This window comes from Onychomys torridus, chromosome 2, assembly GCF_903995425.1.
Source record: "Onychomys torridus chromosome 2, mOncTor1.1, whole genome shotgun sequence".
In the NCBI taxonomy this organism is placed as follows: domain Eukaryota; kingdom Metazoa; phylum Chordata; class Mammalia; order Rodentia; family Cricetidae; genus Onychomys; species Onychomys torridus.
The window spans coordinates 165,113,810-165,134,677 of record NC_050444.1 but is presented as its reverse complement, the minus strand read 5'-3'; the positions used below and the strand labels follow the sequence as shown (position 1 = coordinate 165,134,677).

At 47.4% G+C, this 20,868-nt stretch overlaps 1 long non-coding RNA gene across 1 annotated transcript; it reads left to right on the top strand.

Moving 5' to 3' along the window:
• The first annotated feature begins 3,167 nt into the window (after positions 1-3,167).
• On the top strand, positions 3,168-20,105 carry LOC118578413. Its single transcript, XR_004944257.1, has 3 exons — positions 3,168-3,335; positions 12,947-13,003; positions 19,878-20,105. It is a non-coding gene; the product is annotated as an uncharacterized LOC118578413 (long non-coding RNA).
• The last annotated feature ends 763 nt before the right edge of the window (positions 20,106-20,868 follow it).

Below are 20,868 nucleotides of genomic sequence, written 5' to 3'. Positions count from 1 at the left end.
ATGTGTAGTTGCAGGTTTTACTGTAATTTCTTGTGATCCCAACTGTTTTTAAAATGTAGGAGAATTAGTATACCAAAATAGAACTATTAGGCCAGAAGCAACGTGAGTGAGGTGTCTGTTGGCATGCAAGAGGAGACAGCATCACCCACTAAAATACACCAGAAGCTCTGCACCATGACGGAGTGTTAATAAAAGGCCAAGTACTGTCACTGCTGGCCATTTGTTGAGACACATGACCAGCTGGGATGGTGGTGATGGTGATGTGATGGTGGCAGCGACAAAGATGATCACACCACAGGACTGACAACATGGTGGTGACAGGAATGAGTTCACTTTCAATGGCTTGGGCAGGTCCAGCCTTACACTGTGCCAGCTCTGTGTGCACTTCCTATCTGGTCCCTGAGAAGACAAAAGGGTCCAGGGCTATTGCTGGTGGTAGAGGTGGCTACTTATCCTTCCTGGGTCTGTTTTCCCAGAATTCTCCTTTCGCTACATACTTTGCTGTCTGGATGGAGACTCCATTCTCAGTCTCCTTTCTACTAGATATAATTCTGGACTAAAGCACTCACCTCAAAAAGATTATGATGGAAGCCTGGCCAGCTGCCTTCTACCATGCAGGGGCCTAGCCTGAGAGAGGTCCTGTAGGTGGTGAGGTGAGAACAGGGCACATATTCACTCCTGTCAGAACAATTGAGCCCACTTTAGGATGATGTAACAGGCTTAGAGGGCATCCCAGGACCAAGATGCTAGGGTAAGACTGAACCCAGATACTCTCGGTGGTCTCTGGGTGACCTCCCTTCCCAAGACACGTTGGGTCACCTCAGAAAGAAAGTGATGAAGGGCTAGGTACCTTCTACCCACTTAGAAGTCATTCCGGAACAAGGATGGATCCTCCTTGGGGCAGGAGGCAGGGACAGATGGGCTGACAGGAAGCAGAAAGGGCACAGACTAGAAGCCTGTGCTCAAGTTCTGTTTCCACCACCCACTTGGGGACACTGTCTGGTCCCTCAGAGCATCCCCCTTTTCTCTTCTTTATAAAAAGATTTATTTTACTTCAAATTATTGTATAAATGCGTCTTTATGTGGGTGTGAAGCATGAGTGCAGGTGCCCCCAGAATTGAGAAGTGCCGGTTTTTCTGGAGTTGGGGGTCACAAGTTGTTGTCAGCCGCCCAGTGTGGGTGCCGGGAGAAGGGCACATTCTTAACCACTGAGCCATCTGTCTAGCCTCTACTTTCTGATTCCTTTTTAAGAATTTTATTTAAAAAAATTATTTTAATTCATTTTACATACCAACCACAGATCCCCCTCTCATCCCCCCCCTACATTTCTGATTCTTTAAAAGGCAAAGATGATGCCTGGGCTTTGGAACCTGAGTAAGATGGTGCAACTGAAGGATTCACAGTAAAATCTGACTCAAATTGCTTTAGCACAGACACTTTTGTCTCTGTGAATACAGCCATCCCTCAGTAACAGGACTCAGTTTCAGGGTACCGGCAGATTCCAAAACCTGTGGTTGCTCAAGTCTCATAGGTAAAGGGGTGCGGTGTTTGTATAGCACAGGAGTACATGGCTTTCCAAAGGCTTTAACTCACCCCTAGGTTGTCTATGACCCCAAGAAAACACTGTGTGAACCAGGCTGCATGGTTCAGGGACTGACAAGGAAAGTCTGGACATGCTCAGATGTAATTTCTGCTTTGTTTAGTTTGCTTTGTAAAGATTTAACATATCTGAGTGCTTTGCCTGCTTGTATGTCTGTGTACCACTTGCATGCCTGGTGCCCTTGGAGGCCAGCTGAGGCCAGATCCCCTGGAAATGGAGTAACAGAAGTTGTGAACCTTCATGTGGGTGTTGGGAACCCAACTTGGGTCTTCTACAAGAACAGCCAGTGCTCTTAACCACTGAGCATCTCTCCAGCCCCCAGCTTAGGTTTTCTGAAGGTCTCACTGTGTAGCCAAGGTTGACCTCAGACTTGCTGCAGTTTCCTTGCCTCGGCCTTTGAAGTGCTGGGATTAAAGACGCGGGCCATTGTGCCTGGCTACATGTAGACATTTCTTTGTCTATGTGTTTGTGTGTATTCATGCATGAGTGAAGGTGTGTGTACACATGTGCAGCTGTGCACACAGAGGCCAGAAATCAGAGTCAGCTGTTTTTCTCTATCACTCTTTACCCTCTTCGTCGGTTTTTCTGAGACAGTGTCTCTGCTGAAGTAGGAGCTTTGCCGTTGGCTAGACTTGCCAGCAAGCAAGTCCAAGATCCTCTTGTCTCTATCTCAGTAGTGCTGGGGTCACAGGCACATGTCACCATGTCCAGCCTTTGAGGTGAATTCTGGGCATCAAATTCAGGTCCTCATGCCTGCTCAGTTTCCCTAGTTCCCACCTGTAGCTTTTAAACACACTTTTGTCCTGAAGTCGGCTGAATCCTCAGCGCAGGAGCAGTGGGTGTAGAGGGTCAAACATACCATTTTCTCCTAACTAGATACCCACCTAGATGTTCCCCTCAGAACAAGCCAGCTACTCTTCCTATAGCTGCCAAGGGAAACTGTGGAAGCTGGTCCCAAGCCCAGCCTGACCAGGATAGGTAGGAAGCTTGCCCTGTGCGGTTGAGCTGGCCACAGAGGAAGCCTTGCTGTAGTTAGCAACCACAAACCACAATCTGGGGGCTACAGGCCCTCCCACACTAAGCCACTGCTAGGTGTGGATGTGCAGAGCTCAGGATCCAGAGTGCTGCCAGCATCTGCCCATGGCTTCACCCCCAGAGATCCATCTGTCTTTGACTTGTTACCCATAGCTACCCACCTAGGGACCTGGGGATGGAACAAGCCAGCCAGTCACGGGCACAGTCAAAGCCCCTCCAGCCTGTCCATCCCAGAATCATAGTTGAGGTCTGAGATCCTAAGGATATTTGGGAGACCCAGAAGCAGAGAAATGGGAGGGAAAGGTGCGAGGAGGGGCCATTCTCTTGCCAGGTCACTTTTACTGCCAAGTATAAAGCAGAAAAGTTCCAATGTGTGTGCTGCTTACGGTTTGTTATGATGTTTGCATCCGAATAGTGCCAGCAGGGACAGGGCTGAAAGCGCACTACTATGGAGGTGGCTGAACAATGAGGATCATTGTCTCTGGCCCGGAAAGCAGTAACTCCTACTCTCCACATGCTGGGGCAGAGAGGATGCCCCATGAGCTTGGGGACAGGGGGCAGGGGACAGACTGGCAGAGCCTCCCAGGACACGTAGGAGGAGAATCAGACACAACAGGTGCAAAGCTTGCTCTGAGGAAGACAGAATGTTCCGGAGGGCAGGGAGCAGATGCCAGGGCATCTTGTGCTGTGAGCCAGCCTGGTGAGTCTGGAGCCTCAGGAGGAAGGAAGAGTGGGGGAGGGCAGAGGCCAGAGAACAGCCTGGCCAGGGACAGAGGTCAGGTCCAGGCTTTGCAGAAAAGTCCCCTGACTTCTGGAGAAACTGGATGCTGCTAAGTGGATGGAGAATATTGTCATCTGGGGAAAGAGGAGACTTTCAAGATTTGCTACTTCCCCTGAGAAACGAGAAGGGTAAATGTGATTTGAGGAGTGGGGAGTGTGGGTGTCAAGGGCTTGGCAATGAATGTAGCCAGGAACTGGAGGGGAGGGTGGCCAGGGAGGGAAGGAGCCCTGGGCTGCAGAGGAGGGGGCCACATGGAAACAGAATGCCTGTGAATTTAACTTCCTTCATTTCCCAGTATCCTCATCTGACCAGTGTGATGATAAAAAACCACAGAGCTGCTTTGAGGATGAGTGGTACTACTCTCCATCCACGGCCTGCACTTATCAATCACAAGTGCTGTTCTTTCCACCCTGAGCACCCTGGGGGTCTGGGGGTCTCTCACCCAGGGGTTCTTGCAGTGGGGACATTTTACCCACATCCCCTCTCCTCCTAGAGTCTTGCATATAAGATATCCTCTGGTAGCTGGACTACCACTTCCTTCTCTTAAGTCCAAGTGCAAAATACAGATGGCCTTCCAGTCTGTGTCTCGACATGGTCCCTTCCATGAGGAATAGCTCCTTCAACTCCAGGTCTTGGCTCCGAAGCCCCTTTCCCAGAATACCTGCCCCACCTGCCCCTCCTCAGCACTCTATAGCTCCCATGGTCCACTTTGTCTTCCTTCCTAAAACATTTTAAGCATGGCACAGAGTCCACTTATCCCTTCTTCTACTGTCTTATCTCCCTAATAAGACATTAGCTCTATGGTAGTCAAGGACTTTAACTTCCTGCCCCTACCCCATGCCCAGGACTTAGGAAAATTAACAGTATACAAAGTGCTTACAATATTCCCTAGGAGTGTCGCTGAATGTCTTATTTTGGGTTTCTATTGCTACGATGAAACATCATGACCAAAAGCAAATTGGGAAGTGAAGGGCTTATTGGGCTTACACTTCCACATCATAGTCTATCACTGAAGAAAGTCAGGACAGGAACTCAAACAGAACAGGAACCTGGAGGCAGGAGCTGATGCAGAGGTACCCTAATAAAATTTGCTTGAAGATCAGAGAACAGAACAAGCCACTAAATTAAACATAAAGGCTAGGCAGTGGTGGCACACACTTTTAATCCTAGCACTTAGGAAGCAGAGATCCAGTTGGATCTCTGTGAGTTCAAAGTCACCCTGGACTACATGAGATTGACTTAGTCTACGAGAGAAACAGAGTCAGGCAGTGGTGGCACATACCTTTAATCCCAGTACTTAGGAAGCACACATATTTTTGTTGTTGTTTCGAGAGAGGGTTTCTCTGTGTAGTTTTGGTGCCTGTCCTGGATCTTGCTCTGTGGACTAGGCTGGCCTCCAACTCACAGAGATCACCTGGTTCTGCCTCCTGAGTGCTGGCATTAAAGGCATGTGCCACCACTGCCCGGCTGCATACATGCCTTTAATGGCTGGGCAGAGAAAGGTATATAAGGCATGAGGAGACAAGAACTAAAGGCTTTTTGAGTGAGGAAGCCCTTTCTAGTGAAGAAGCTCTTTGGATTAGAGGCCTTTTGGCTAGGCTCTTTCAGCTGAAGCCTTTTTGGCTGAGGAATCCCTTTTGGTTAGAGGTCTTTTTGGCTAGAAAGGCTCTTTCAGGCTGAGGAGTTGGTGAGGTCAGAGGTGGTGGCTGTGGCTTGCTCTGCTTCTTTGATCTTTAAGCTTTCACCCCAATATCAGGCTAGGGTTGGCCCCACCCACAGTGGACTTGGTCCCCAACCACTAATTAAGAAAATGCTCTACAGGCTTGCCCACAACCCTGTCTTATGGAAGTATTTTCTTAATTGAGGTTCCCTCCTCCCAGCTGACTTTAGCTTGTCATCAAAACTATTCAGTACACTGGGTGTACCAGAGCAGATCCCATGCCAACACAAAACAAACTCAGTGGTAATTTTGTGGATTTTGGTTTCTTTTTGCTTTGTTTTAGCATTTTTTGTCTTATTGGTCATTTGTTTGTTTTGATTTTTGTTTTTGTGGTTTTGTGGGGTTTTGTTTGTTTATTTCTTGCTTTTTGTTTTTTGAAAGAGAGAGAAAGAACATAAAGTCATATGGATAGGTATTGAGGACTATGGGGGCCCAGCCCCTCGATAGTCCCCTCCCAGGGTCCAGGAAGAATCTACAACCAGATGATAATTAATCTTTGATGAAAAGAAATGAATCTATGTACACAAAACTCCTTAGTTCATACACTTTATTATTCTGTGTCGGTTCTCTCTATACAGCTTCTATTCTGCTCTCATGTCTAGCTCCTTTCTTGCCTGGTTTCTCTCTATATTTATCTACTGTCCCCTCTAGATTCTATCTTAATTCCTTCATCTAGTTCTGTCCCTTCTAGGTTCTCATCCATCTAGTTCTTTCCCCTATCAGTTCCTCTCCCATCTCCTTCTCTCTCCTCTGGATCTTCCTCACTTGTTCTTCCCCATCTGACTCTTCCTCATCTTCCATCTCGTTCCTCTAGTACTCTCTTCTCGCCTTTCAATCTAGCTTTTCCCCATCTCAGTTTGTTCCTCTCAAGTTACCCATCTAGTTCTTCCATTCTCTTTTCTCTTTTCCGTCTTATGCCCTGGAAGTCCTGGTATAAAAAAGGGAGGGTCCAAGCTAAATTGTGTAAAGCTATTACTTAATGTCCACCTGACGTAGGCAGTGTCCCCTTGTGGAATTTACCTTAAGTCAGGAGACTTGTATATGGGCTGCTATCACTGTTAGTCCTTGAAAGTTGGGCACCCACCTGGGCGGTGTCTCCTTGTCCTTGAAAGTGGCTAAGGGAGATATCTGATTCCAGGGAAAGGCTTTCCTGAGGCTGTTCTCCAAATACTGGAATGTGTATGTCCAGAGAGTCATCAGTCCACACTGTTAGCCCTTCTAGGGAAAACTATGAAGGCACACATGATTTTCCTAACAGAATACAGCTGATATATAACAAACCAAGTAATACCACAAACTCCTTGGGATTTGGCTTCCTCTGGAGGAATTCCCTGATTCCTCCAGGTAGTGACTTTGCCATAACCAGCTGAGTTCTTATGATATATTCCTGCGACCTGCAGCAGATAGGGAGGTGGGGAGGATCTGAGAGGAATTAGAAGGAAAAACATGATCAGAATATATTGTATGAAAAAAGTAAATTGAAAAAAATTGCCTCGGGAAAGGTGGGCACCCAGGACTGTGTCTCTCACACAAGCTCTTTTCTTCTTCCCATGTCAGGGCCTTTAATGTTCAACAGGACAGTGGTGGTGACGAGGCCTCTGCTCCTACATGGAGAGGGCCCACACCCTTTCATCATTACCACCATCCTGTGGCACCCTGGGAAGGTGGAAAATCTAGAGTCAGCAAGCTTAAGGAAGGGGCTCCTGGGGCCATGCCTGAGCCACTTGTCAGTGACATCACTCTTGGAAAGATCTCACACGGTAACCTCAGGTGTCCTTTTCCCAGTCTGTAGCATGAGGAGTGGTCTGCACTTAGGGACAGCACCCTGACTGAAGTGGTCTACAGCCCATCTTTTCCCTCTGGCCAGTGCCCTGCGGTGACTTAGGGGCCACCTCCCCATATCTACAGCCAGTGAGAGGGACCAGAGGGCGGGCCATCTTGCAGACTTAGATCCTCTGAACTGGGACTGGAGGCTGGCTGATTGCAGGGTGAGAAAAGGTTGCAGGAGGCAGACATCCCAGAGATGCAGGCTCCCCGAGGCACCTTCTGGGGCAAAGTCTGTGACAAGCTCAAAACATGTCAGAGCAGGAAAGCCGAAAGTTCACAAGGGTCAGGAGAGAGTGCACAGGGTGGTGGCCAGGAAGGCTCAGTGGGCGTAGGAGGAGCAAGTGTCCTGGTCTTACCTCACCCTGTGCTCCACCTGCATATCAGCCACAGCCTTCCCTCACTCACCCACCTGCTGGGCTAGGCATGGGAGGCTCTCAGTTCTAGCAGAGCATGTGATGCTCTGCTGTGGCCTGGGATATGCTCAAGGGCCCTAGGCCTCACCAGGAGCTCTCCAGAGCAAGTCTGACCCATGTAGCTCTGCTGTCTCCCATCAGCCCACTCATTACACCCACCTGGGCATTCAGTGGTGGGTCCTCTCCTCAGACCAGAAGATCACTCAATGAGTCAGTTACCTTACCCACAGGACCAGGTTCCTTATCCTCTTGTCCCTAACAGACTTGCCTCTTATGGCCTGTCATTTACTTTGCACCCAAATGCACCCTTGCATGGCCCTGAGTCAATCTGTGTGACTCAGAAACTGTTTGTCTTGTGGCCCAGGATTTTGTGTCCTTATTTACTGCCACTGGATCTGGCAAAGGACTGTTTGTTGAAGGAATTAGGGAGCCAATGGTTTGTGGGGAAGGAATTGTCTGGCCTCAATCCAATTTTGCCTCCCACACTGGTCTCCAGGGCAGTAGGGGAGTTACTGAGGAAAAGAAATTAAGACTTGGAAAGGCCAGAGGGGTCACTCCAACTCACTGGTGTGTTTTATAGATTCAGGAATTGAATGTATTTGCTATGTTCGGAGTCCAACAGCCTAAGCTGAGGAAGGGGAGATGCTGAAGGAGAGGGGTTCCTACGGGAGCTCAGCTGTTGCTAGGGAGTGAACAGGAAGAAATCTGGACTCACTCTTCATCAGGTGGATGAAGCAAGTGGTTGAGAAGATGGAGGGGGAATAGGCCAGACTTTCTGAGCCAGGACAGTAAAGAAGGTGGTGGCTGCTCCTCAGCCTTGTACCATACCTTAGATGAGTCCTGGTCTTCTGAGCTCCTTCTCTATGACACAATGGGGCAATGGGGGAGCATGAAGAGATGGCCAGGTATCCAGCTCTCTCCTGTTTGAGTCAAAGTTGAAGACTTGGGGTCATTCTCTCGCAGCAAAAGGCAATATGGATTCTGCACCCACCTCTCTCCCTTAGTCACTACAGTACCTCTAGCAATGTGGAGAATTCTGGTGCTTGATCTTAAACACAGTGTTTTAGAATAGAATAATTGTTTAACTGTGTAAAGATATGTTGCATTTGTTTGTGTTGCAGAGTAATTGTTTAACTATGTAAAGTGCATTGCATTTGTTTAACTGTGTAAAGATGTGTTGCTTGGCCACCTTGCCTGCCTAAGGCACCTGATTAGTCTAATAAAAAGCTGAATGGCCAATAGCTAGGCAGAGGAGGTATAGATGGGGTTGGCAGGCAGAGAGAAAAGGGGAGCCAGCCAGGGACCAACCAGCTGGAGGCCACACAGACAGACATAGAGGAAGCAGGAAAGCAGGATGGACAGTACATAGATGAGGTAAATGAGCCTCAAGGCAGCACACAGATGAATAGAAATGGGTTAATTTAAGTTAAAAAAAAAAAGCCTGCTAGAAACAAGTCTAAGTTAAGGCCGAGCATTCATAATTAATAAGTCTCTGTGTCATGATTTGGGGGCTGGCAGTCCAAGAAAGCCTGCTACAACACAGCTTATTTGGGGGGACTTATTAGTCATGATTCTTTAGAGGAACACAACCTATAGATGTGTGTGTGTGTGTGTGTGTGTGTGTGTGTAATATTTAATCAGCTTATGCTAAATAGTAACAACAGCCATCTCACATCTGAGATGCTGCTGAGAACCCTGCATTTATTTGATCTTTTAGACAGGATGCCTCAGCAGAGGGAATGGTTCTACAGTGGCAATCTCTCACTAGGGAGGCCAGAAATCCAGCAGTTTCCTGGTCCACCAGGCTGTGTGCCTCAGCATCCCCAATCTGGCCAACCTGGAGAGTGGTTGGTCCTCAGTCCAGGGTGGAAGCCTGACATCAGTGAAGGGATTATTAGCAGCAGTAGCTTCAGCAACAGTGTATCAACCCTGTGATCAGAGGGAAGGCCAGAGAACAAGGGGGAATTACCTTCCTTCCACCGGGCCATTCAAAAATAATCTGTAAAGGTTTATTTGTTATATATATATATATATATATATGAACATTTTGCTTACATGTATGTATGTGTACCACATGTGACCCTGGTGCCTGCAGAGGTCAGAATAAGGTTTGTGATTTCCTGGACCTGAAGTTATCTGCCATCTGGATGCTAGGAACCAAACCCAGATCCTCCAGAAGAGCAGCCAGTGATCTTAAACATTAAATTATCTCCCAAGCCCCATACCATACCCCTTTTAATCTGGGCTACCAGAAAATGCCACTCACATTCAGGGTGGGTCTTCCTACATCAGCTAAACCAATCAGAACAGTTCCTCAGGTGAGGCTCAGGTGATTCTGATTTGCGTGAAGTTCACATTAAGTTGACAGCGTGCAAACACCCAGGAGGAATGAGGATGCTTGTCAATGCTACCATGAATGTATGCACATGGTGTTCCAGAGGCACTGTCACACTTGCTTCAAGGTGGAAGCCACTGGATGTCCATCAAAGGGGATGACCGTAGCCATGCCCTGGCTACAATTTTCCTTTAAAATGAATGAAGTGGGGCTGGAGCGATGCCTCAGCCATTAAGAGCTAGGCTCACAACCAAAATGTCAGGCTGAGTTGCACTACAAGGGAGGGTGGCCCTTGGGAAAACATTGTGTTGAATGAGAGCAGTCAGATCTAGAAGACTGCACAATTCACAGCTGCTTTGCAATGAAATGTCTTAAGCAGGCAAGTGTATTCGGGTAGAAATGGACTGGTGGCCCCTGGGGCTGAGGTGCATAGGTTTAGATGAGTGGCTGGGGGTGACAGCGGAGTGATGGTACTAAAGCCACTTCATATGGGTGAGTCTGAGTTCAGTGGGAATGCTTGGAGCATGGAGGAAACAAGGCCTTTGGCTAAACCACAGTGTAGCGGCAGTGTCCTGACCTGAGTTCTCTAACTCCTTCCTCCTGTGAACATGGCCTAGGATGCTCTGTCTGTGTCAGAGAAGAGCTGGTGGCTAGGAATAACCACCTTGTGGGCTTAAAAAAGGCAAGGAGGTAGCAGGGCCAGGTGCCCCACCTCAGCTGACCAGAGTCAGTAAGGAGAGGGGCACAGCACCTTCACTCTCAGAGTTGAGTAGGAGGGAGCAAAGGAAGACAGCCCTGGGTATGTGCAGCTCCCTCCATGCACCAGCATCCTTGAGGGGGTCCTCTGTACCAGTTCCTTCCTGGAGTCTCCAGTCATGTTCTTCTCTGATCTGTTTCTTTCTTTGAGAGGACATGTGGGGAAGGTTTGGTATCCAGCTGTGGGGGCTTGATGACCCAATCAGGAGCTATTTGGCCTCTTTTGAGACAGGTGTGAAGGACTGAAGCTATGGTAACATTTGTCCTCCTGACCCTGAGCTGCTGGCTGGTGCACCTGCAGCTGGCTTTCTTTATCAATGTCATTAGCTCTTTCAGCATTGATGGTTCTGGACAATGGCCAAGACTCAGGAATGAGGCCCAACTCTAGATGCCAGGGCTGTGCTTACATTCACAATGGTGGTCTCATCCCAGAAAGAGTCTAGTTCTCAGGACTTGAAATTCCAAGTCCCAGAACCTTGGTGTGGCTTTTCTTTACAGGCAATGGCTTCAGGAGGTTGTTAATACAGAACAGAGTCATGAGGATGAACCCCAATATAATGGGACTGTGTCCTCAGAGGAACAGGACAGTGGGACACTGAAAGATGACCATGGGAAGGTATCAAAGAGAAGTCTCCATCTGCACTTAGATCCACTAACAACCACCACAGTTCCCCTGTATTCCAAAGAAATTAGGGGACAGATTCATAAAAGAAAATGGACTTGTTTCTAGTTTGGCCAAACTGAGGCAGAGTCTAGTTTTCCATCCCCACCTGACACCCCTTCGTACAGTGCACCAAAACCCAGGAAGCACTATCAGTTTAACTGTGAGATGGGTTAACTGGGGCAAAAGGGGTCTGGCCCAGGTGTCCTTCATCCATGTGCTGTTACAGACACAGTTCTGGTTCAAATCCAGGCTAAGAATAAGGAGTCCTAAAGCTTTGTCATTTTGAAAAGGGGCAAAGTATCAAGCATCAGGTATGAGGTCCTCGCCCATTCCAGGCCTGGCAGAGTTCTGTGTCACAGATCTATCCATCCCTTTGATAGGTGAGGTGTGGAAGCTGTGGTAGCTTCAGCTCTGACCTCTGAGTGCCTGCCTTTTAGACACACTGATTTCACAGGTGCAAACTGGTGATTCTCTGAGAGCCACAGGGAGAGGCATGAGTCTTTCTTTAGAATATCCCCTCCCCACCAGCTGTCAGCACAGATATATAGAATAGCAACATTAGTAGAGGATATCCCTTCATCCCAGCTGTCAGCACAGATACATAGAATATCTACATTAATTAGTAGAGGATATCCCCCTGTACCTGCTGTCAGCAGAGATACATAGAATATCTATGTTAGTAGAGGATATCCCTTTGCACTAGCTGTCAACACAGACACACAGGAAATCTATTTCTAAACAGTCTTATTAAATAAGACACACAGAGCCAAATACAGAGGTGCAAGTAACAGAGATCAGAGCAATAGCTGCCAACTAACCTCTTCCTATCTAACCTTAGCCCTTATTGCCTTCCTGTTCTGCCTTCTTATTGGCTCTAAGCCCAGCCACATCACTTTCTCATCACTGCCTGTCTATACAGACCTCCAGATCTCTATGGTTGGTCTTGGGATTAAAGGCGTGTGTCACCATGCTTGGCTGTGTTCTTGAATACACAGAGACTCTGCCTGCCATGTGATCGGATTAAGGGCATGTGCTACCACTGCCTGACTTCTGTTTTTGGCTTGCTATGACCTTTGATCTCAAGGCAAACTTTATTTATTAACATACAAATAAAAAAATCACATTTCAGCACAAATAAAATATTACCACATATCTATGTTAGTAGAGGATATCCCTTCACACTAGCTGTCAGCACAGATACATAGAATATCTACATTAGTAGAGGATATCCTCCTGTACCTGCTGTCAGCACAGATACATATAGTATCTATGTTAGTAGAGGATATCCCCCGTACCTGCTGTCAGCACAGGTCAGTGGTCCTATGGAACAGCTCTCTCCTGCTAGCTTTCATCAAAACATCCTGGTTACAATACCAAAGGTCACCTTCCTGGGCATTTATGCCCCAGCTCATGTTTTTATCCTACTTATTCCCCCAATAAAACTTCCTCTGCTGGAGATCCATGTCCGTTTTGTTTGACTTTGGAAGTCACATAGTCCTGCCATAAGCATCTCACTTGGAGAGGAAATAGAGCAGCCCCTGACTTCTGGCAAATGGTTCTGTTTGTCTCCTGGGAAGGCATAACAAGAGTGTCCTGTCGTGAGCTAGGTGGCTTAAGCCACAGATAACCATTCTCCCCATCTGGAGACCAGAATCCCATTCCCCCTGCCCTGCAGGTGTCCCCCCACTCCTGCAGGTGTCCTCCCCCCCCGCAGGTGTCCATCTCCCCACAAGTGTCCAAACCCCACACAGATGTAGGCAAGGCTGCTTCCCTTTAAAGGTGCTGGGAATGCACTTCTTGTATCTTCTGTTACAGGTGACTCTGGCTGTCCCTGGCAGTGGTAATATTGATCCTGTGTCTTCCTTTGTGCTGGTGAGCTTTTCTTCTCTATTACAAAATACCTGAGATATCCATCTTATAAGGTGTGGTGCTTTGTATGAGAATGGTCCCCATAGGTTCATATATTTGAATGCTTTAGTCACCAGGGGGTGGAGCTGTTTGGATTGGGAGGTGTGGCCTTGTTGGATGAGGTGAGTCTCTGGGTGTAGGCTTTGAGATTTCAAAAGCCTCAGCCAGTTCTCTCTCTCTCTCTCTCTCTCTCTCTCTCTCTCTCTCTCTCTCTCTTCCTGTTTCCTGTGGGTCAGGATGTAAAGCTCTCAGCTATGGCTCCAATGCCACATGCTTATCTGCTTTCTGCCATAGTAATATGAGCCCTCTAAAACTGTGAGCAAGCTCCCAACTAAATGCTTTCTTTTGAATAGCCGCCTTATTCACAGTGTCTCTCCACAACAGAGTGTTGACTAAGCCACAGGAGAGCAGGTTTATCTGGGCTCATGGCCCCAGCATTCAGTCCATGACTGTTATGCCTCCTTGCTTTGGTGAAGCTGAAGATCCCAGCAGGGAGCTGCTCAGTTTGTGGACCGAGGAAGGAGAGATAAGGACTGTGGTAGGAGATAGGCTAGAGTCCTAAAATATCCTACCAAGGCATGTGTCCAACATCAACTTCCTCCAGATAGTCCCCAGTTCATCAAGATTTCCCTCCACATCCTGGGTAGGACCATCAGCCGGGGCCAAGATTTCAAATGTGAGCATTAGGAACAAATAAGGCCCAAACCACATGGACATCCTTTTTTTTTTTTTTTTTTTTTTTTTTTTTTTTTTTTTGGCTTCCTACATAAATGCTTATCTCTTCTCCTCCTCTTGGGGACTCCAGCCACCAGCCACCCAGCCACTGTTCTGGGACTGACCCCAAGCCAGGAGGACCTCATTGTCACCTGACCACATCCACAAAGACTCTACTTCTAAATGAAGACATAAGCACTAGTTTCAGGAATTAGGGCTGAATGTGTCTTTCAGTGGACACTGTCCTCCCCCAGCAGCCAGGTGACCCCAGAGCAGGAGTATGCCTGCCTCAGTCAGGCCAACCACTGGATGTTAGTGGTACCAGAGGATGTAGGGCTTGAGGGAAGCAGCCACTTGTGCTTTGGTCAGGAGGCTTCTCCTTTGATTGCAGTTCCAACTGCTAACAGGGATGGTTGGCACAGTGGTGAGAGTGGTTGCTTTCCAGTTCTGCCGAGGGGAGTGGCGAGTAGAAGACATCCTTTGGGACAGGGCTTTAGTGAGTAGATCAGCAGAAAGATGTGTATGAAGTGCATGGATTATGAGTGTGCACAGGTGGCCCTGAAATAAGAAGACTTATTCTCTTCAAGTAGAGCCTGGCACTGCGTGGTTTGGGAGGATCCCCACCCCCCCCCCCCCCCGACACAGACTATGCAAGGAGACTTCAGATGGGGTCTGAAGTAGGTGAATAGAGTACAAAGTCACCATCACTGGAGCAAAGGGTAGGAAGCCCTAAGTGTGTCTTCAAATAAATGCACCTGGGGATTTTTGTGTGGCCTTTACCTGTGTCTTTATCTCCAAAGGCAGCGGGTACATGGAATATGCAATCTGCCTTGGGGGTGGCAATGCCTTCTGGAGCCCAAGGTGAGGCAGGGAGTGGGGACCAGCCCTGGCATGCCACACCCTCCATACCCTAAATACAGCTCTGCTCCAGGCCGGTGTGAATGGAGGTCGCTCTTTGCATTCTTAATTTGCAGCTGGTGATTCATAATTCAGATGCTGCTGCCCTAAATAACAGGCTCATTTGGTCTTCATGAAGACGCTCGGTCTGGGCTCTTTCAAGAAAACCCATAAAGGCTCAGTTCTCTCCGATCCCACTGAGCTCTGCTCTCTGGAGTAACTCCTCAGCTTCCCAGGAATAGCATCTTTTGAGCAAAAAGACACAGTAAGAGTGAAGAAGAAAATTAAATACAAAAATTTAATTTAATTCTTCTTTGATCACTCATCCCTGAACGGACGGGGCAGGGGAAGGGGGGCAGCTGCTACTCAGTCACAGATATCCTGAGAGGCAGATTGGACCAGGTGGGAGGAGATGTGGACCTCCTGATCCCCCCCCACCCCCCCAGGTGCACAGGCTCCTGAGAGGAAGACCAAGAACCGTCTCTGCCGGGTTTGCTGTATTTGGGTGGTTAAGGCCATTTCTCCTTTGTCGAGGCTCGAAGGTCAACTGCTCTTTGTCCTTCCTCTCAGGGCTCCAGACCGGGTGCGGTTCCTCAAAGCTGGCTGAGGCCATCTATGGATAAAAGGCTGGACAACTTTGGTTCTTATTTTCCAAGGTTCTGGGAAAGGGGTGGTTTTCCTTTCCAAAAAATTTCACAAATATTTCAATTGACATATAGCAATTGTTCTTGCTTATGGGCTGTATAGTGGTGGTCTAGCTGAAAGGTGCCTTTGATGTGTAATGATCAAACTGGTGTAACTGTATGTGTATATATATGTGTATATACACATGTGGTGTGTGTGTGTGTGTGTGTGTGTGTGTGTGTGTGTGCATGTGCAGGCGTGTACATGTGTGGGTGTCTTTCCTCAGGCTCCATTTCATTTTTTTGAGACAGGATATCTTACTAAATCTGGGGAGCCTTGCTTCAACTAGATGGCCAGCAAACTCCGGGATCTGCCTGCCCCTGTCAGCACTGGGATGACAGGCATGTCCCACCACATCAGGTTTTGTGGAGGTCCACACTCTGCCTTCATGTCTTCATACAGTGAGTGATCTACCTGCTGAACCATCTCCCTAAACCCAGGAACGTGTTCTTGAGCCAGCTCCTCAGTCTCACTGTGTACGACACAAGCCACAGATACAACAGTCCCACCCCTGAGCTGTGCCACACAGGTCCCAGTCACCTTCTCAACAGACAGAGCCCAGAACATCTTAAGGAACATACATACATATACACACACACACACACACACACACACACACACACACACACACAATATATATATGTATATGTACATACCACAAACACAGAGACTTATGCAAGCATATGTGTACACATGGTGGGATATGAAGCCCAGAGGCTATCCAGCAGTGCCACCAAGCTCTCTGGCTTATGCACTGTGACAACTTCAGGAATCTGGAACTGTGGGGACTCTGCAGCTTTGCCCAGGAGAGATGGGGCCCACAGAGGATGATGAAGGTAAGCAAGGAGGCCTGTAAGGAGGAAGGCAGCCATGTGTAGTTCATGAGGAGATAACAGGGGTCCAAAGTTGCCTGTGAAGTGACTGGGAGAAGGTATTTTGCTAAGCAAATCATGTCGAAAAGAGTTTCGGGGGCATTGTTTAAATTATTAAAGGAATCAATTGTTTCCTAGCATTTTGAGAAACATCGTTTGCATGTGATTAATATAACATTACAAACTATTTTAAACCATTGCTTCGGGGCCCCTGTCTCTGAACGGTTTCATTGGACGACATTTGTACATTAGTTTGGAAGAAGTATATAAGGAGGAAAAATTTTTTTTATTCCTGAAAGCCCAGATTCCATCGGACTCTGACCGGCGTTTTTTTCTACAAGAACACATTAGAGAGAAACTCTTGTGATTGCATGTCAGTCAGCTTCCTGTTGTGACAAAATACCTGGGGTGAATAAACCCAAGAAAGAAAGGTTTTGTTTTTACCTCACGATTCCAGAGGTTTTAGTTTGTGACTGTTCGGCCCTTAAGTTGCTTTTCTTGTCACTGGAATCAAATCCTGGACAGGAAGTAACTTAAGGTTTACTGTTTGAGGAGACACAGGCTATCCTGGTGTGCAAGACCACTGGCCATGGGCAGGAAGTAGAAAACAGACAGGAAGTGGGGCAGGGAAGCAAACCTCGAGTTTCACCTCCTAGTGACTTACTTCCTCCAATTAAACTCTACCTCCAGGTCTGTCTGAAGCAGGAAAACTAAGTGTTTGAACATATATGTGTATCTGTGTGTGGGGGGGGGTTGCAGTAAGTAATGACAGCCCTGTTGCCGTGGGGTCTGTGTGAAGCAGAGATTCATGGAGGGAGAAAGTGCAAGAGCAGGCAAATGGGCTCCCTTCATGGCAGCAAAGATACAGAGGAAGAGGAAGCAGTGTCCCAACATCCCCTTCAAGGTCAGGACCCCCATTGACCTCACTTCTAAAGATCCCACCACCTGCCAACACCCTCCTACTTCACACCAAGGGAGGATGGGACACATGGCTCAGGTACAAGAAACTCCAGTCATGTGATGAAGGGAGGTAGCTTCCTGAGGGGTCACTGTAGAGGGTGTTCAGAACCCCATGAAGGGAATGTTGGGATATGCCTCCACCTGCAAAGTCCTCTTCTGGCAAAGCTCTTTCGAGGGTGACTGGGTTTTCAGTAGGCTGTGTGCCTGGGAGCCAGGTCCAACTCAACACGGTGAGCACAAGCAACATCCAGTGGGGTCACGTGTGTTGGCAGTTGTAGGTGTTGACTGTGAGGCTGCATGTCATTGAGAATGCTGCTCAGCTCTGCTTGCCACTGGATTCTTCGCTTGTGAAGCACAACATTGACTGGTTCTCTGGAAATTCTTCTCATTTTTGCCTATGGTGAGGAACAAGGAAATTATTCCCAAACCACTGGTTGAAAACCGTGGTTATAAATAACTAATTCATTCTCTCTGGGCCTCAACTTCCTTGTTAGTGTGAAAACAGGAGAGGTCCCCCTCAGCCCTCTTGGAAGGATGAGGGGGCAAGTGTGATGATCACCTGAATGTGACAGGGGCCACTGGAGGAGGCAGCAACATAGCCAGCTGTTCCGCCCAGTGCTGTTGGCTGGTTCTCTGGCATCCATCATGGATGGTGGGGGACTGTGAGACCCCCACAGCTGCTCTTGCCTGGAATGAACACTCAGTGGTGTGGCCCTCTGCTGTCGTCTGATGCCCTCCTGCAATTTCCCACACTGTGGCCACAGTTTCTCCACCTGTCACAATACCTACCTTATAAAGAGGCAGAGGACCTCCTCACTGAAAAAACTGACCATCTTGTTAGTTATGGCTTATAATTTGCCTGTTGCACAGGCTTCCAAGGATGGACAGACAGATCATGCTGTCTACAGGGTACCCCATGAGTTTTGCACACAAGTCCTGCTGTGGGTCAGGTTCTATAGACTCTTTGATATCTTGAAAATGATTCATTTGATTCTTACTTTTGTTATTGAGTGTCTTAATTTTTTTAAATGAAATATCCAGCTACATGTAGGACATTTTTGTTGTTGAGTGTCTTATTTTTTTAAATGAAATATCCAGCTACATGTAGGACATTAACAGAATCTGAAGCAAATATTTATTATGCTTAAAAGTAGTAGCATTGGGGACTGGAAAGATGGCCTAGTGGTTAATAGCAGGCTCACATCAATTTGGACAGAGAGCCATATTTCTCATCTCTACAGAGCCAACCAAGGGCTGAACCAGTTAAAAGCAGTTAACAGTGGACTGGCTGTCCAGAAGACCAGAAGACACCCAGGCAGGAGGCCATGCACCAAAGAACCCTGAGCACTCCTGTGTAAATGGGGGTTTGAGCTGAGGAAGAGGGGTGTGCAGGCACTAGCCTTACCTCCAACATCCCTAGTATGAGTCTTATTGGTTACTTTTGTGTGACACTGGGCAAGTCATTAACTCTTTAAAGTTCTTGTCACCTCACCTATGAGATCGTAAAAATGTTAATGTCCCATCCCTTGAGATGATTGATTTCTGAAAACAACTTGGTAAACAGGGACCCAATGGCAAGGGCAGCTCTCCCTGATATGTTCCTGTATGTGAATGTGTGATATTTTGAATGTAATTGGCCCCCATAATGTTATAAGGAGTGGCACTATTGGGGGTATGGCCTTGTTGGAGGAAGTGTGTCACCATGGGAGTGAAGTCTCATATATGCACAACCCATGTCTAGTACCACAGTCCACTTCCTGTTGCCTTCTGATCAAGATGTAGCCAGCACCACATCTGCCTGCACACCACCATGTTCCCACCATGATGATAATGGACTAAGCCTCTGAAACTATAAGCCAACCCAATGAAATGTTTTCCTTTATAAGAGTTTCTGTGGTCATGTTGTCTCTTCACAGCACTAATACAGCACATGTGTGTGCATGCATGTACCCATATACAACAAAATGGTATCATCTTGGCTAAAAGATAAACATCACTATAACTTGATTGTTGCCAGCCATTACAGCCTACACCAATGCTCACTGCTCGTCTGTCACAGTGAGCCTCACTTTTCCCTGACTTCAGTTCCTGTGCTTTGTACAGTAAATGGGGTGGTAAGGTTTCTATTGCTGTGAAGAGACACCATGACCATGGCAACTCTTATAAAGAAAACATTTAACTGGGGTGACTTACAGTTTCAGAGGTTCAGTCCATTATCCTCATGACAGGGAGCATGGTAGTGTGCAGGCAGACATGGTGCTGGAGTAGTAGCTGAGAGTTCTATATTTTATAGGCAACAGACAGGAGACTGTGCCACTGAGCAAAGCTTAATCAAAAGACCTCAAAGCCCACCTCCATAGTGACATGCTTCCTTCAACAAAGTCTTACATCCCAATAGTGCCACTACCTTTGGGACCATTTTCTTTCAGAATACCACAGGGGAGTTCTGTAACTTTTACTGCAGTACATCACTGTAAATGTTATGTCCCACCATTCATTATGGTTTTCATCTCTTACCATGTGTAATTGGTAGTGTAAACTTGATCTTGGGTAAACAGGAAGGTCATGGTGCATGTTGGGTTATGTCATTCTTGCTATCATCCAATTCACTGTGAGGTGAACACACTCCCATGAAAATGGGCCACAACTGTGGCTCTTAATGAACACATCACCTAGTTCTTCAGCCATTATTCCTTGTTGTCTGTACACAGAGCCCCAGTGGATACCATGGACAGCAGTGGAAATGGCCCTTCCCTGCAACGCCGCTCTACGCCGTCAACAGAATGTACTTTTCTCATCATGTTCACAAAATACATGGTGAAAAACAATGTCAGTAAGAAGAGTTTGTTTCTGTTCACAGTCCCAGATGTGTCCATCATTGTGTAGAAAGCATGGTGTCCACAGCAGGGAGCAGGGAGAGATGAGTGATGGCTCTCATCTTACTTTGTTTTTATGCAGCCAGCATTTAGGATGGATCTTCCCACCTTAGTTACCCTAGTACAGATAATCCCTCACAGACATGTGCTGTTGGATGTTTTTGCTCTTTTGGGAGGCCCACCACCCAGCTCCCAAATAAATCACATGGAGGCTTGTTCTTAACTACAAATGCCTGGCCTTAGCCTGGCTTGTTTCTTGCCAGCTTTTCTTAACTTTAAATTAACCCATTTCCCTTTTGCCTCTGGGCTTTTCCCCTTCTCTTACTTCTGTCAGTCTTATGCTTACTCTGTGGCTTGTGTGTAGCTGGCTAGCTGGCCCCTGGGGTCCTCCTCCTTTTCTAGCTATTTCTTTTTTCCTCCCAGACTTCTCCTTCTATATCTTCTCTCGGCCTGCCAGCCCCACCTATCCTTTCTCCTGCCTCACTATTGGCCATTCAGCTCTTTATTAGACCATCAGGTGTTTTAGACAGGCACAGTCACACAGCTTCACAGAGTTAAACAAATGCAACATAAATGAAAGTAACACAGCTTAAAATAATATTCTACAATAGACATGCCCAGAGATTTGTTTCCATGTTGATTTTAAGCCCCATCAAGTTGACAATCAAGATGTACACACCATGTGTACCTATCCCCTTTTCTGGTGTACTACACTGCCCATATTGGCTGCTGTGGGCTGACTGGTTTGTTGGATGTGTGGCCCCCAGAGTTCATGCTGAGTAGGAGATGACCCCATCTCTCCAATCACCACTGAGCTCCAGGGCCC